This window comes from Caretta caretta, chromosome 2 (genome assembly GCF_965140235.1).
Source record: "Caretta caretta isolate rCarCar2 chromosome 2, rCarCar1.hap1, whole genome shotgun sequence".
Taxonomy (NCBI): domain Eukaryota; kingdom Metazoa; phylum Chordata; order Testudines; family Cheloniidae; genus Caretta; species Caretta caretta.
This window is the reverse complement of record NC_134207.1, coordinates 82,962,885-82,981,078: the sequence shown is the minus strand read 5'-3', so window position 1 is coordinate 82,981,078 and position 18,194 is coordinate 82,962,885. Positions and strand designations below refer to the sequence as shown.

The following is an 18,194-nucleotide window of genomic DNA, read 5'->3' as shown; positions in this document are numbered from 1 at the left end:
TTCTCCGCATTTGTCCTTCTATGAAAGTGTGCTTGTGCGGATACAGTAAGTGTGTCTTAATGATCATATGTTGATTACGGTCAATAATCAGCATCCTAATGCTTGAGTTTTAATTATTGTAACAAGTAGGATATTTTACCCCTATGTGTGTACATGTATGAAAGAACAATCAGTGTAGAATAACAGTTTTCTTGGCTTTTATAGTAGAATGTAAAATGTATGCAATACAGTAGACCTTATTACGTATGTGCCATAGATATACTTGATGCTTAAAGGAATTGCTGAGTAAGAAGAATCAATTATGTTCAAGATAGATGGAGGAAATGTGTAGAAATTTCATTTTTATTTAACAGAGAACCTTGTTACAATTTTTGAGTCCACCTAAATAGACCACATTGTTACAAACTCATTAGCTTCAGCCTTTTAACCCTAAAGATAATGAACCCCATCGATCAAAGTTGTAAAGACATTTCTCTAATTTTGAGATATGTCCATTTCTTACATTAACCAGCTTTTACAAGAACCAAATAGAAACAAAAATAGGACTTGAGTATATATTACGGGTCAATCATATATTTTCCAAATTACCATAATCATGGTTATATTTAACTTGTCCAGAAATCTTCTGTTGCTTCAAATATTTTGAGCTAAAGAATGTAGCTGTGAAGAGTGAGTGAGTGCACTTGTCCCCATAGCCGCAACCGTCTTGATTCTGCATTCTGTCTTGGGAATAAAACTTAAAGAATAGTGGAATTAACATCTTAAATTGAATAGTCTTTTTGCACAAAAGAACTTCTTAAGTAATGGCTGTACAGATTACCATCCTTTGTTGGGCATCCATATTACCAGTTCATCAAAGGAATAATTCAAAGTTATAATTTTAGTATAGTTTAGCTTTAAGTGGGAACAGAAGCTGAATGTCTCACAGTTAGATGCACTTTTCAAATACTTTTCTTTAGTATTGTATGGCATATGTTTTGCTGCAGAGACTAATTTGTTCATAAACTAGTAATTACAATTTGGGAGATTATACATGTCTTTAAAATGGTGTTGGAAATCCTTTTGCTATTATCTGTTTTGGTATTTGTATTGGGTGAATTCATGTTATATATGGGTGAGGTACTGAACTGGTTGTTGGTGTGGAATAGAGAAATGGGATTTGTCAAAAGTATGTTTAGCGTAAGAATTACAGGAGTACTTCGCGGGGGAGGGGGTGTTATTCTCAGACATATTTGGATGACTAAGTTGCCAGGGCAATAGGTTGGGTGTAAGGGAAGTGCTAATATTTTAGTAATTTTTCTAAAAGGATGAAAATTATCTTGACTTGGTATTTGCACTTAATTCAGTAAGTGCATGTGATCCAATTTGGGAAGCTGAACATAAAAGACATTCGCTTAAAGAAGGTATTAAAGTATAGAAATAAGTTCCAAAAATGCTTTCACAGAAGACTTTTCTAAATGTGAGTGGGGAGGGAATATAATCTCTCAGGGTTAGACCTGCGATTAGGTAGCGAATTAGAGTGTAGCATCAAGGTCAGTGACAAATTTATTAGCTGTTAATTGTAAATAATATTCTCAACATGTACAAAATGCAAATACAGTTGCTACCCTGAGGAATTTCCTCTCTAGTACAATATTGTTAGAAAAAGATTATCTGTGAAGCAGAATAAATATGATGATAGAGTACATTTCCCCCTCTCCCCCCTCCCTTTGTATGTGTTTTTAAAGCAGGAGGGAGAAACCTTTAGAAAAACCAGGAAGCAATACATGACTGAACAATCAATTTATTTGAATGCCTAATTCTTTTCTTATAGAAATTACCATTGGTACCATTTTTTTTACTAAATAAGAACAGAAAGCGAAACACAAGTAATTCCACAATTAAATGTTTATCTAGAAATACAGCCTTTGGGACATCCTGAAGTATAACTGAATACCATACTTTCACATTTGTTTCTTTCTGTTGACAGTGTGCATTTAATCTGTCCAGAATAGTTGAAGCATGTTCAAAGTTGCCATTATACAAGTGTTAAGTCCATTATTGAAAATAGTTGATATCCTGTCGTGATCAATGCATAGCTACAGCTGGTTGAAGGGGACCAAATCCATTGAAGAGGTGATTTGGTTCCATTTTACCAGCTTTAGCAAAGCATTGGAGTGCAGGAAGGCTGTAACTTTTTATAACGATACAGCTGGGTTTTTTAACTGTACATGTACAATTTTAAAAGTACACACATTTTTCAGCCATAAATGTTATACTTATTGACACTTCGCTTTTGATTTTTAAAGTAATTGAAGATTTAACTTAAGTCATTTTTGGAGGGAGGGCAGGAAGGAAACATTTACCCCAGAATGCCTTATACAATTTACCAATCTGTTCTGTCTTCTAGCACCTTTGTAGGCACAATTTGTAACTATGGGTTAGCCTCATGTTAAAGTACAGTTGCAGTGTTAAAAGTTTTTTCTTTTGATTAATTTTGGAGTCGTGTTTGGATTTATGTATAGCGCCACTTATATTTATTCCTTTTACTCATTAAATTAAATTGCACTGGAGAAAGCAACACTCTTCCTGTCTCGCCACGCGCCCCCCCCCCCCCCGCCCCCGCGTTATATCTTGCTGCTGCTTTAGTACAATAGTTGATTAGCACAAGTAACAGATTAGGTTGTGGAAAGAGGAGTATTGTAGCCTCTCTCTTATAAATGTCAAGTGCTTTTAATTCATTTTGGTACATTTCTGCTTTGCGTTCACTTTAGGAATTCCCATATATACACTATAGTAGACTGGAATTTTTTTCTGTTTACACTTCCTTTCTCTTTCTGTACAAACACCTGATGTTATCAATCTGGAATTTTCTTTATCTAAAGCCCTTTTAGGTGAAAGGTTCCTTAACACACTACATATCTTTTATAAGTAGAGTTAAACGTGCTTCTATTTCATGCATTTTCTTAAAGGTAATTTGTGCTGGTAAACTGCAATAGATACACTAAACAGACAAATATTGCATTTGAAGACCTGTGGGGTTTTTTTAAGCTTTGCCAGGGAGACATTAGTTCAAACCATGCACTAATAATGCTCCTGTCAAGTGTAGTCTTCATCTGTTTGTTGTGAAATCTAGTGATGAAATTTATGTAAATATATTTTTTACACCATCTATCCTAATAGAATCCTAGCAGGTGCGTCATTTGAACTTAAGCATTAAAGACAGCTATAAAAGTGGCTTCTATTTTTACCGGTTATACAGGAGCTGTGTTACAGATCCAGCTGCTCAAGTGTGCTTTTGGATGGCAATACAGTTTCATGTACTGGCCATATCGGGGCAAAAAAATGGCCATGGAAAACAGCAGTGTAGCATTTGATAATGTCAGCATCTGTTATCCCTGTCAGTCACACAGTTGAAATATTTGAGTTACAACAGTGTCAGCAGATGCCCAGAGTTCAGCATGTGCTCAGTTAAAATTGAACAGCTGACCTAAGTGATGGATGTGACATTTTAGAGTGACTGAGTATATTCTTAGAGATATGTTAACATGAGCTAGCAAGAAGCCATGTCAATATATAATTTTAACTTTTATATCTCTCTGAGAACTGTCATTTTGTTTCATAGTAGAACTGCTGTCTTATTATGGCCTAGCAAGAGAGGATTCAGCATCAGTGGCTCGCTATAAAGAGCCTGTCACAATAAGTTTGATCTTTAGTAAAGATAGTCAGATATGTAGACTGAAACCTACATATCAATTGCTGGCATAAGAAGGAAAGCTTCAGAGAAGTAAATGAAGTTGTGTCCACTTACTCCAATAGTGAATTTGGCTCTCAGTCTGTAAATCTGTCAGTTACGAGCCTAGAAGCTAAACAGCATTACGAAACCCAGTAGAGTTGCTGATAGTTCAGCTTTTTTCCATTATAAAACAGCTTGTAATTTGGAGGTTGGAGTTCTATACAGGCTGCATTCCAAGGTATTTGATCATGTGGAAAATAACTTTCAGACCAATTTATTAAAAATTACCTTATGACTACAGTTACATTACTTTGATTCCTTTTTATATAAGTGTAATTCTACAGTTCCAGCTCAATACTTGTTTGTAAAAAATATCTGGTGATACCTAATAATTTTTGGTATTTTGTAGTGATTAAAAAACATTTCATTTGAAAAATGGCACACGTATCCAATAAATTAATATTTTTGAAGGCATAATTATCCATTGGATCTCTTACATTTGAGATTTTCCTTTCCTGACACAAAAAATTATCCCAGAATTTTAAAATATTAAAATAAAAAAACGAGTGGACTCAGAATCTTTATTCTTTAATCTGGGCCAATTGTGCCTGTTACGACAAGCATATATGATATGCAAGGATTACTGTTCGGATTCTCGTGTAATATCTATACATGATTAGGTGCAGCACAAGTCATTCGTTACTTAAAAATTTCTTTGTGTTGAGTGATTTTAGTCAGAGCCTGAATATGTTCGTGTGTTTTAGTTAACATTAATTTTAGAAATAAATAAATGGCATGCTTCTGTTGACAGCTTCACCTTTCTTACTTTTCATATAGTTTTTACAATTTCATCTTACCAAATTAAGGGTTTCATAATTTAAAACTGAAATTTTAGGTGAAGAGTTGAAGGAGCAGCAGTATAAATTGGATAATTTAATATGTAATTCAGAATTGCTTAACCAATTTTGTTAAAATTAGACTACAATTTTCAGAAAAATATAGGAATCCTGTGTTCTGTCATTCCTGTGTTTTTGTTTTGTAATCTGTCATTAGCCTTAATCCGCTGACTGGCAGCTGTGGCCTAGAAATCTCTGCATTGTCACTTTACATGCATGAACCTGACACTGCAGTTTATTCCATCCAAGCTCTCAGTGAGTTTAATAAGGGTTGATTTGGAGAAACACCAGACTTGTGTGTCTAAAGTATTAGAATTTGTATATGGTAATTTAAAATTATTTTGAAAACATTTTTCTCTTGTGTTTGCTAAATCAAAGACGAACTGCCAAGCAGTTTCTTACAACGGTGTTAATTACTCGGTAGACTCCATAGACTCAGTGTCTATGAATTATTAGGTAAACTTAATTTTGGAATCAGAGCATGGTCTGCAGACTTAAGATTTTTTTTTTTTTAAATCACATGCCTCATTTCTTCAGATAATCTTTAAAAAAGTCTGTTTTAGTTGAATAAAGTTAGGGTACAAAAGATTATCCTGTATAAGATTGACAATCAGTTTTGCAGATAGATTATATATTTTATCCAGAGTGTTCTGGTGTGACTGTTTGCATTTCCAAACTTATATTTTGAATTTATAAACAAAAACCCTGAAGTTTTTGTTCATAACTTATCTACAACCAATAACAGAACTTTCTCTACCCACCCTCTAAATAAGTGTCTTGGGATAATGTTTCATGATTCATAAGCAATAAGTGATTTTACTTTGGCAGTAGCAAGTGTCATCTGACCCATACCAAGTTAATTTGCCACATGAAAGTCATTCAAACAATAGGAAACCTGTTTCTTCCAGCTGCAGTTTAGTTTCCTCTTACTGGTTGTTCAGTGCCTGCCAAAAATACATACTTCTTTACATTCCATAGCATTGTATGTTCATATGGGTACATAAAGAAGTATGTACTCTGGGCAGGAATACATATAGTTGCTCAGCTATCTGTCAAATGAATCTGAAAGTATTTTGCTTTTTCGTTCCTTTCCTTGTTAGAAGATGCAGAATGCCTGTTGTCATTTCTTTAAAAGAACAATCTTGTAATAAACTTGTTATAAGCTAACTTTTTTACTAAGACTGAACTTTACAATGCAATTTACCTGCAAAGTGACTTAAAGTGTATTACAGTTCCATGTTCCGTGATGACATGGACATTTGAAGCACTTATCCAGATTTTTGTTGTCTCTTGGTGTTCATTCTGGCTGGCCAGTTTTGAAGGTAGAGCTGTCATTGATGGGTGGCTTTGCAAAGTACTTTCCTGGAATGGATAATTGTAGTCCACCATAAGAACTTCAGTTTTCTTTGAGTCTTCTGCCAGATTTCCATGCTGGTATACAGATTGCATTTAGTATCCTGAAGGGAAGTATAAACTCATCTAATATGATGGAAGGAAATAACCTTCACCCCTTTCCCCCCACTCAAAAAATCCTTCCCCCCAGGTCTAGTATCTCTTTCTACTGCAGATCCAGACTTAAAACAAAAAAAAAACAAAAACAAAAAAGACCCTCCCACAATGCTGATGATCCTGCTAATTGAAAAGATGATGACATTGAATTTTTAAAAAAACTATTGTGGCAGGATTTGGGCTTTTAGCGGGCCATAGGTCATATGTGATAGCTAGTGCTTATTCAGCACTTCTAGAATAGTTTTTTTGAGTTTGTGTAGTCGCTCACCTGCTTCAGTCGCAGAATCTTTTTCAGGCTTGCAATATCAATGCCAGTTTACATAAATGATAAATGTTCACCTCTTTAAATTGAATTTTATCCCCTTTCATCACATTCTGTGGTTCAGAGGTACATGATCAGCTTTTAATGACCAGTAAACATGCAGTGTGCTGGCAGGGTGTGACCTTTAAAGAGCTGCCAGAAGTAGATTGAGTACCTAATTTATAGTTAGTAGGTGTTTTTTTAAAAAAAAAAAAGTTGGTGTCCGTTATAGTAAGAGTAACCTTTGTCTTTCCCGTGTTAGAAACGCTAATTTGAAATAAGCTTAAAAATTAGTAAATTTAATAGCCCCGAGAAAAGGGGAGAGCAGTGGAAGTAAAAATTTCTGCAGCCCATGACAAAAAGCTAGTGCAGCTGATAGAGAGCAAATCAGAGTGTGGCAGTAGCTAGCACAGAACTACAAGGAGAAACAGCAATGCAGCATTAGAATTACAGCACGCACATTCTAGGTTTAAAATGGGTTGTTTTCTTGTACATCTAAGGTAGATCAGTAAAAATCCAACAAATATATTTTGGAGCTAAGCAGTGAATTACTGTACTATTGACTTTTTTAAAAACAGTTTTAAAATGTTTGAGTTAGTTGTGATTTGTAAGGTAAGGTGATGCTTTTCACTAAAATTAAGTCATTTTGATTTTTTGAAATCATTGCATGGCAGTACACTACCAAAGCATATCTGATAAAAGATCTGTCCTGTATCTGCTGTGAAATTTGGACTAGAGTTTTCGCTAAGCCTGCTCTTTACACTACAAATGTTTGATACTTTAACACACTGAAATTAAGCTGTGCCCAGCATAGAGGTACGAGTATAACAATAAAAACAATCTAGTAAATAATAGTTAAACATGCAGAAAGTCATAGGTATCCTTTAAATGTGCAGAATAACACAGGCCTCCTGTTGTTCCATTACCTGTAAGCTTAGTATCATGCAGCTGGAAGAGAGGTAATGACCTAGAAAGATACATCAGCAGCAGCCATCTCATCCTGAGTGTTCCGTCTGATTCAGCTCTTCATTATATGCGAGGGGGAGTAGGGGGGAAGTGTCAGTGAATACAGTACCTTACCACCTTAAATAGATAAAACTTCAAAGCAAAATAGTGTGAACAGTGAAGCTTACTTGGTGCTGCTACCTTTCTTGGGTTGATAAAATATGGATGATGTTGCGTAGAAATGAATACCTTGTGGCTGCTGGGCTAAGAATTAAGTGTCCAAGGAAAGATGCTAGGAAGCCCTGGGATGGTGAACTCAGCCCATTGGCAGATAAAAATAATCAGAGAAAAAGTTGGAGTGACCAAAAAAAAGAGATTTCTTCCAGCTCCTTAGATATTGCACTGCATGTGTTCTTGCTTGAGGTTAAGTTTCCAGGCTTAACTATAGGCAGATCTGTGTTGAAGCTACTTTCCATCTCCAGAGGTCAAGTCTGTTTGTGAGGTCAGGGCTCCCACATGCACACGGTAGAAGAAACTAACTGTATTTCCCACTCAGCGGGCATGAGCAAAACTGTTACAGCTTTATAGGCAGCTAAGCATTTGAAACATGCACTCCCAGGCAAACAGGCTCTCTTGTGCCTCTCTCTTCCCTGACCATATTTAGTCAACCATTGCAAAAAATAATCTCTCAGCTGTCGATTGTCGATCCAGACTCTGAGGGAGCCTCTATCTTGCTCTCTGCTCATTGATTATTCATCCTGCTGTCCCAACACTGTTTAGCCATTTGTCCTGATATTTTTTTAGCACTGCCAAATAAAGCCGTCTCTCATGTTTCCACTTATATTTCCCAGATTTTCACTGAGCATGCACTGCTACTAGTAAAGCCTGATGTGGCTGTCACTATACTTAGAAACACTGCGGAGCAAAAAGAAAAAGCTCTGGTAGTAGCAAGATAGGGTCTTTAGGCAGATATGAAATCATAAATATCCCTCTGCTGCCACAAAAAGATTGTGTAACCTGATTCCTTGATCAGTCAAAAGTGCTGTGAATAACAATAGGCTTTTTAGCCTCAGGCCTAAGTGGCCTTGTAGTTTAATTATATAACTAGTTTTAAGTTTTTTTCTAGAAACCTTACATTTTATTTGACAGATAAGTTTTGTGCTCTTTGCCTGTTCCGAGCAAAATAAGAAATGGTTTGGCAAATGGAAAATATTTGTGCTTTATTAATAAACAAATGATCATTATGTAATGTGTTTATAATACTAATCTGCATAAATTTGCTTTTTAAAAAACTACTAACAAGCAGAGTGCCTGTATTTTGGAAAATCTTAAAATGTTTCTTGGTGAAGAAATTTAAAAAATATTCATTCTGCAGATTTCATTTCCATTCATATAAACTCTCTTTTAACAAATACAGTTGCTATACTTTCAGAATCTGAAAACTAATTTTTGAATTTTAATATGGAACAGTTATTTGCTCCAGAAGAGAATAGCTAGGAATAACTGCTGACCATCTTCATTTAAGTACCACAGACAGTAGTAAGTAAAACCAAAATAACTCAGTTAAGACTTCCTGTGTCTTTCTAGACAAAAATCGCTTTGGAAGAATATGCTTTATGGTTCTTTGGGAAACCGTTATATGCACTCAGGTGCAGCATGAATACTTTTGCCAGCAGGAAGAAAAGAGTAAATGCCAAATATAACCAAACAATTCAATGTTTAGGATTAAACCTAGCTCCATAAATATAAGAAACCACTCCATCATTACCTCATCCTGATATACATAAGTGTTGCTTTTAATAAATTGAGTTACAGTATTTTCAAGATAGAAGGGTTGAGATGCAAAAGATTGACTGGAAGAGACCAATATTTCCTGAGGCCCTCCCCTTTCTTTGCTCCTTGGAGTGTAACTTGAATTCATCACATTGTGCAGCAACATCCTATTCCGTAGCTGAGGCTTCATCTGAGCTTTTCATTATAAACCCAGTGTCTTTCCCCTCACCTCTTTCAAAATCCACATGTCACAGAGGCCTCCAAATTAGTAGATTAGGCCTAGGGCGAATATATATTTCTACCAAATTTGAACAAAATTGTACAAGGGGTTCTTGAAAGATAACACCCTAAACAAGTGTATCCTAAAAGTTTTTTTTAAGAACTTTCACATAAATAAAAAAAAGAGAACCTAGATTTTAGTTTTCAGTTCTCCGAGATCCAGTGCATGATACCAAAGATTACTTGATTAATCAAAGCTGAAAAGTTATTAACATTTTAAATAGGAACATTGCTGTGACTCATCATTCTGACAAGTTTAATACGGAGTGTAAAATGATTGGAGATCTAATCTTTCATTCATACAAGTCTTTAGTCCTTTTCCTTATGATAGACCTCAAAATGTAAATAAATTATTGGGAGGTTTTGTCATTCGTGAAAGAGAATATTCCCCTACTCTCCATCTTCTTTTAGAACCTTAACCAGAGAGGAAGGATGCCTTTGGTAAAGTATGTGACTTTGAATCAGGAGATCTGGGGTCTCTTCCAATGTCAGTCAGATTTTGTGGCGGTGTATGCATGCCCTGTCCCTTGTTGGGGTGGGCAGGGTGTGTGCTGATACTGTGGTTACAGCCTACCAGACTACCTTGGGTCTTGCCACAATGAGATTCAAGGCGATCGGGCGAAGTCCTGGACGACTGGAAAAAGGTTAATGTAGTGCCCATCTTTAAAAAAGGGAAGGAGGATCCTGGGAACTACAGGCCAGTCAGCCTCACCTCAGTCCTTGGAAAAATCATGGAGCAGGTAGGTCCTCAAGGAATCAATTCTGAAGCACTTAGAGGAGAGGAAAGTGATCAGGAACAGTCAGCATGGATTCACCAAGGGCAAGTCATGCTTGACTAATCTAATTGCCTTCTGTGACGAGATAACTGGCTCTGTGGATGAGGGGAAAGCAGTGGACGTGGTGTTGCTTGACTTTAGCAAAGCTTTTGACACTGTCTCCCACAGTATTCTTGCCAGCAAGTTAAAGAAGTTTGGGCTGGATGAGTGGACTATAAGGTGGATAGAAAGCTGGCTAGATTGTCGGGCTCAACGGGTAGTGATCAATGGCTCCAAGTCTAGTTGGCAGCCGGTATCAAGTGGAGTGCCCCAAGGGTCGGTCCTGGGGCCGGTTTTGTTCAATATCTTCATAAATGATCTGGAGGATGGTGTGGATTGCACCCTCAGCAAGTTTGCAGATGACACGAAACTGGGAGGAGAGGTAGATATGGAGGGTAGGGATAGGATACAGAGGGACCTAGACAAATTAGAGGATTGGGCCAAAAGAAATCTGATGAGGTTCAACAAGGACAAGTGCAGAGTCCTGCACTTAGGACGGAAGAATCCCATGCACCGCTACAGACTAGGGACCAAATGGCTCGGCAGCAGTTCTGCAGAAAAGGACCTAGGGGTTACAGTGGACGAGACGCTGGATATGAGTCAACAGTGTGCCCTTGTTGCCAAGAAGGCCAATGGCATTTTGGGCTGTATGAGTAGGCATTGCCAGCAGATCGAGGGACGTGATCGTTCCCCTCTATTCGACATTGGTGAGGCCTCATCTGGAGTACTGTGTCCAGTTTTGAGCCCCACACTACAAGAAGGATGTGGAAAAATTGTAAAGAGTCCAGCGGAGGGCAACAAAAATGATTAGGGGTCTGGAACACATGACTTATGAGGAGAGGCTGAGGGAACTGGGATTGTTTAGTCTGTGGAAGAGAAGAATGAGGGGGGATTTGATAGCTGCTTTCAACTAGCTGAAAGGGGGTTCCAAAGAGGATGGCTCTAGACTGTTCTCAGTGGTAGCAGATGACAGAACAAGGAGTAATGGTCTCAAGTTGCAGTTGGGGAGGTTTAGGCTGGATATTAGGAAAAACTTTTTCACTAGGAGGGTGGTGAAACAGTGGAATGCATTACCTAGGGAGGTGGTGGAATCTTCTTCCTTAGAAGTTTTTAAGGTCAGTCTTGACAAAGCCCTGGCTGGGATGATTTAGTTGGGGATGGTCCTGCTTTGAGCAGGGGGTTGGACAAGATGACCTCCTGAGGTCCCTTCCAGCCCTGATGTTCTGTGATTCTATGATTAGGGTCTAAGCAGCAGCCCTCGGGTATAGAGCAGCATGGCCTAGTGGCCAGAGTCAATAAGGCAGCCCTCAGATATGGGGCAGTGTGGCCTAGTGGCCAGTACCTGGGGGACCATCACCAGGAGAGTGGTAGTCTGGGACCACCCGACTCCACTGGGCCCCGACCCAGGGCCTTAACAGTGGCGGAATGGTCCGCCACTGGGTCAGCAGGGAATCCCACCGAAACATTCTGACCTTGCACGGGTACGAGATACCCTTCCTCGCTCAACCTTCCTGGGTCACATCCTACTGCTCTTCCTGAAGCTGCAGTCCATGGGGCAGCGGAGTCTCCTGGCACCTCGGTGCAGGTAACTCCCTGGGACTCCAATGGCCACAGATCTCCGGTCCGGATCTTCAGATCTCCGGCTCCCGCAGGCAAGGGCTGTGACGGCTCCTCAGCTGGAGCTTCAGCCAAAGGTCCTTCCTCTCTGATGGTCAGACCAGACTGAGCCGGGCTGCCCCCTTTTATATTAGCATAGCATTTGGAGCATGCCCAGTACAGGCTGAGGGGTGGGACTTCCTCCACCCATAGTGTGGGGTTAATCCCTTCCGGCTCAGTAGGGGGTATGCATACCCTGTCACAGACTTCCTGTACGACACTGGGTAAAACACTTAATATCTCTGCCTTAGTTCTCCATCTAGAAAGTGGAGATACTTCCTTACCTCAGAGGGTGTGAATAATGAATTCATTACTGTATGTGACATGCTCATATACAGTTGATAAACACTACCAAAAAGTCTGTAGCTAAAAACTGTGTTTAAGCAATATTTATCTGTTGATTGATATTGCAGAAGATGCAATATGTTGAAATTGTTAGAGCCATGCTAAACAGGTGGGGAGTAGGTTTCATTTTCATGAGGTTCTTGCCCTTACGAAAAAAAAAAAAAAACTAGAGTTTTTCTCTAGTTTTCTCACTCCCTCCAAATCACGATCTTTCTCACCGAAACTTGGAAATTCTGAAAGCTTTGGCCCGCTCTGTATAGTTGGTTAAAAAAGAAATGAAATTTCTGCAAACATTCATTCCTTTTTTGGAATTGGATATTTGAATTTTAATCCAAAATTCAGAAAATATTAACGAGTTATAGTAGATAGCACGAGGTTAAATTGGAAAAATGACTAAACCCATGTCTACACTATCACTTACCTTGTCAAAACTTCTGCTGCTCGGGTGTGGAAAAAACACCCTCCTGAGCAACATAAGTTTTGTCGGCATAAGTGCTCGTGTGCTGTGTGGACAGGAGACGCTCTCCTGCTGACATAGCTACCGCTGCTTGTTGAACTGGTTTTGTTATGTCGATGGAAAAGCTCTCTCCTATCAGTATAACTTGGCTACATAGTACATGAGCGCTCTTACAACAACACAGCTGTATTGATACAACTGTGCCCCTGTAAGCTTGTAAGTTGTAGACATGGTCTAAATCATAGAGTTTAAGTCCAGAAGGGACCACCAAATCATCTAGTCTACCCTCTTGTATATTGAAGGCCACTAGCATTGCCCAGCACCTGCATACTCAACCCAACAACTAAAATTAGACCAGTGTTTTACAGCCCACAGGAAACTAGACTATTATGTGCCACAGGCAAATAAAAGGAAGGATCACCAAGGCCCCCATAATGGCAGAGAAATGATTAAGTCGGATATATCCAGATAATCTTGGCAAGTGACACGTACCCACACACTGCAGAGGATGGTGAAACTGTTCTAATGGCACTGCCAAATTTCTTCCTGACCTGCATATGGTGATCAGTTAAACCCTGTGAATGTCAGCAAGAACCAGCCAGCCAAGCATCTGAGAGAGGAAGCTTGGTGCCCTCTCAGAGCCCTGGCCATAACCATCCAATGTTTCATCTCCATCTGTGGCCATCACTGATCCTTCAGAGGAAGGAGATCAAAAAGACTTCTAAGAAAAATTTGTACAAATGAATATTTTATACACCAGAAAATTGAAAAATATTAAGTAGCTCGCTCTTTCTCAGTGTGGACTGTAAAACAGGCCATGTTTGAGGTTTCTAGCTTTGGCCAATTTTGAGTTGTCCAATTGAGCTGTCTGTGTTTGGAACATGTGAGAAAATCATGGTAGGTTTTCTTCATGTTTTTGTTACTCAAAAGCGGCTGATCTAATTTTGCTAAAGATTTCATTTAAAATAACCATATTGTAATCAAGTCTGGAAAATTTCAGACTAGAAAGAATTTTAGAAAGTTGAGCCAACTGAAAAAGGAGGCTTACAATGGAAACTTCAACTCAACCTTAATTATAAATAGGGTCCCTGCTGACAAACACTAAAGCCAGGTTTCAGAGTAACAGCTGTGTTAGTCTGTATTCGCAAAAAGAAAAGGAGTACTTGTGGCACCTTAGAGACTAACCAATTTATTTAAGCATAAGCTTTCGTGAGCTACAGCTCACTTCATCGGATGCATAAAGTGGAAAATACAGTGAGGATGTTTTTATACACACAGACCATGAAAAAAAGTGAGGATGTTTTTATACACTAAAGCATAACTGTGTTATATGACTGGGCAACAAAATGGCAGGTAAAATGCAACCTTGATAGGTGCAAAGTAATGCACATTGGAAAAAATAATACCACATATACAGTTATGGGTTTTAAATTAGCTATTACCACTCAAGTAAGAGATCTTGGAGTCACCGTGGATAGTTCTCTGAAAATTTCCACACAGTGTGCAGAAGGGGTAAAAAAGGCTAACAGTATGTTAGGAAGTATTAGGTCGCCCCTTCTCAAAAAAGATATAGTGGACCTGGAAAAGGTTAAGAGGAGAGTGATAAAGATAATTAAGAATATAGAACGGCTTCCATATGAGGACAGACTAAAAACAATAGGGCTGTTCAGTTTAAAAAAGAAACAACTGGGGAGGGAGTAATATGATACAGGTCTATAAAATCACAAATGGTGTGGAAAAAGTGAATAGAGAAGTGTGAAAGAGAAAATAAAAAACCATGGGTCACCCAATGAAATTAACAGACAGCAAGTTTAATACAAACAAGAGGAAGTACTTTTTTCACACAAGGCACAACTAATCACATGGAACTCTTTGTAGCTTGAAAGCGTTCTCTCTTACCAACAGAAGTTGGTCTAATAAAAGATATTACCTCACCCATTTTGTCTCTCTCATATCCTGGGACCAACATAGCTACAGCCACACTCCATACATTCATGGAGGATAGGTCCATCAGTGATTAATAGTCAAGATGGTCAGGAATGCAACCCCACGGTTGGGGTGACCCTAAACCTCTCATTAACAGAAGTTTGGAGTGGAAGATAGTGTGGATCACCCCATAATTGCCCTGTTCTCTACACTCCACTGGACGCTCTGGTACTGGCTGCTGTCAAAGACAGGATACTACCCAAGATGGGCCATGATCTGATCTAGTATGGCAGGTCTTATGTTCTTAATGTACGTTAGTGCTGTAATAATCTTTAAATGCAATTTTAGTTGAGGATGGTATGAATTTAGTATTTTAAGGCATTGAAAAATCTTATCTAGAATCTTCAAAAATTTTACATGAGCAGTATAACGGACACAGGTTGAAAATACTGAAGGCTGTATAAAATACTTCACAAGCTAACTTTGTTTATGGTTATTACTAGATTTGTTACTCTATAAAACAGTATTTAGGAGAATACTTTGTGTGTTTTGCAAGTGTGAGATATGAAAACAAGGTTTTATATACGTAAGGATTATGTTCCTGGTAAATGCAGTAATAAAAGTTGGCTGTTTTCATTACTACTTTGAAAATTGAATGCTGAAACAACTGTTGCGTAAAAGGAAAGTAACATTTATTCATCGAAATTATGTTGCCTTCTAGTATAACACGTGGCTGTCCAAGTTAATACTGTTCTGAATGGTGACCAGCTACTGGTTAGAATTTTGGTAGGAGCGGTATAAAGTCCAACAAGCTAAAGTAGTATGATTTATGGGACAAGGGGACTTATGGGACAAGGGGAGCTACATTAAATTGTGATTAGGAAAGGTAATAGAACCACTGGAAATACGATAGAATTTGCCATTCTGGCTGAAATATTTGCAAGATTCAAGGGGTTTTGTCATACATCCTTCTTAACTCCATCCTCTCACCCAACTGCTTAGTGCTGGCTGAAAGAAATCCTGAGATGCTATCCTCCAACCTGTCCCTGCAGGGATGGAATCCACCTAGAGGTACAGCTGCACCTGCAAGTTGTTCACTAAGAGCAGCAAAGTAGAAGTATCTCACCTGCTATTAACCATAAATGTTGGATGCTATAATTTTCATTACACAATAGAAACCTATTCAGTATGTATTTTACAGCACACAGGTGTGTTAGGCAGTTCACAAGATAGTAAGACATAGTCACCAAGGAGCTTAGTCTAACTTCAGATATGATACTTTGGAGGTTTGGGGCAACAAAACAGTGGGGATGGGCTGAAGGAGGAGTGACAGGAGTAACAACAGTAAGATTGTTACTTAACAGCTAACGCACAGCATGGTGTATATAAAAATCTTTTTTTAAATGAATAAAATAAATGTAAAACATGTATGTATTGTTTGTTCACTTCTTGTAGGCATAATAACTTTGTTCCAAAACTTTGTTCCTACTTTTCCGAAAGTGGTGTATTGAGGGTTCCTTAGTGCCCCTGTTGAAGATTAAGAATGTACCCCTCAATTTTTTTCTGCTTTTATCCAACCACCCTTCAATCTCTCAAATCACACACCTTACATTTGCCATTCCTACGGACAAAAAGGGCTGGAATAGAATCCCTTCTGAGCCAGTCAGAGCTGCTCATTACTCAGTAGCCAGGGTCTTTGTGAAGTGACAGTTGATTTCATTTGTGGGCTGAGTGCACTATCTCGCCAAGTTACGGTTGTGAGAACTGTAACTTGGAATTTCCTGATTTTGGAGTTCTTCAGTCCCCACCCACAATATTGCATAATTGGATTTTTTCCCTAATTCACTTAAAGATTAGTTAAAAACTTAAACTAACTTAGTTTTTTCTTAAACTAAATAATTGTGAAACTGTCAAATATAATGTGAAGGAAAGATTGATATATATGTTTGTCCACTACTCTGTCCCAGTATTTGCTCCTGCCTGCACCTCAGCCAGGCTTTCTCATACAGAATTGTGCTTATAAATATAATTCCGTGCTTGAAGTTGAATTCTTCATGTACAACTCACTTTCTACAAGTAGTCTAAGAAAACTGTCTTTTCATTGCCCTTGAAATGAATGTGGTAGTTAACTCTAATTGAAAAAATAAGTGTTCTGAGGACTCGGAAATGGATGGATTTCAATGTCATGGAGGAAAAAGAAAAAATCTTTGCAACATTCCTTACTGGCCACTTGTATAAAGAGTTGATGTGTTGAGCTGACTGACAAGAGGAGGGGAAGGGATCCAAACAGCCTGAGTTCATAGTTGGCAGCTGAAAAGGTGGTGCTTGGGTGGTTTGTGAGGTATGGAGCTTAAATAAAAAATGATCTTTCCTGATCAAGCTATTTGTATTTGGTACTCCAACTGTGATTGCTTATCTGGATCTGTTTGCAGCAGTCCTTCGTTTTTCTGCTCCCTAAAAATGATTGAGCCACAGGGAGATAGGAAGTCCTTCATTGCTTCCTGTTTGTGAAAATGAGCTTGTGACTTGAATGTTGAACACTAATATTCCCATATTAAAAATCTACTTCCGGGATATCTGTTTGCCAAGGCTCAGGAAATCTGATAAGGCTCTTAGTAGAACTGATCCAGAAAATGTTTTCTTCCTAGCAAAAAAACCCTTAACTTTTCATCAAAAAACGGAAAATCCATGGAGACATTTATTTTTAACTTGTGGAAAAACTCGTTTTTGTGAAAACCCCCATTTTCTGTCAGTGTCTTTATTTTGGAAGTTAAATAGTATAACAGTTAAAATTAGAACTAGAGTGTAGCTGAACATTGAGGAAAAATAAGAATTCTTTAGAATTGTATTTGTGGGGCCCATTGTCCATCCAAACTAAAGAATGCTCAGCATGAGCTAGTAAGTAGTACCAGTATCTAGACTAGGCTTACATAGCAATTACTTGGGTTTCTCTTAGTATGTGTTTAGCAGGAGAGGTAGCTCATCAATTTATTTTTGCTTTTTGCTTATTTTTTTAGCTGACTGTGCATATCTTCGAAATACAAAGTGGGTGAGGTAATATCTTGTATTGGACCAACTTCTATTGGTGAGAGAGACAAGCTTTTGAGCTTACATAGGGCTATCTTCAGGTCCCACCCACCTTGTCTCTTACTTCTTCTAGTTTCTCTAATATCCTGGGACTAACACGGCTACAACAACACTGGATTGCGTGTATCTTTGACATGAAATCCAGGATTAACCTAGCCAAAAGAAATACAGTTCCCACAATAGATGGTTGAGTATCACACTATGCTCCTATTTTAATTTTGTATTCTAATAAAATGGCACATCCCTCAAATCCCGTGTTCCTACAACAATTGGTATCTCATAAATTGACAGAGACTGAAAAATGTAATCTATTAAAGCCTTAAGTGTAATTTTGACAACTAAAATTTCTCATGTCTGTGGACATCTCCACTTAAATGGACTTTAAACACATAGTTAAATGCTACAGGAAACATACATTCTTCTTCGAGTAGTGTCCCTGTGGGTGCTCCACTGTAGGTGTGTTGGCTCTTTTCCAAGGCTATGCTGCGAC

At 38.2% G+C, this 18,194-nt stretch overlaps 1 protein-coding gene and 1 long non-coding RNA gene across 5 annotated transcripts in view; one reads left to right on the top strand and one right to left on the bottom strand.

The window, feature by feature from the left end:
- MIB1 (MIB E3 ubiquitin protein ligase 1) overlaps positions 1-18,194 on the top strand; it is a 98,094-nt gene that overhangs the window by 37,182 nt on the left and 42,718 nt on the right. The gene's annotated exons all lie outside the window — the stretch shown is intronic.
- On the bottom strand, positions 322-8,012 carry LOC142071043 (uncharacterized). 2 transcript variants are annotated; one of them, XR_012666994.1, is made up of 3 exons: positions 7,555-7,997; positions 7,348-7,445; positions 322-6,068 (listed from the first exon to the last, which is right to left on the bottom strand). It is a non-coding gene; the product is annotated as an uncharacterized LOC142071043 (long non-coding RNA). The 2 variants fall into 2 exon arrangements; XR_012666993.1 differs by having other exon boundaries at positions 7,348-8,012.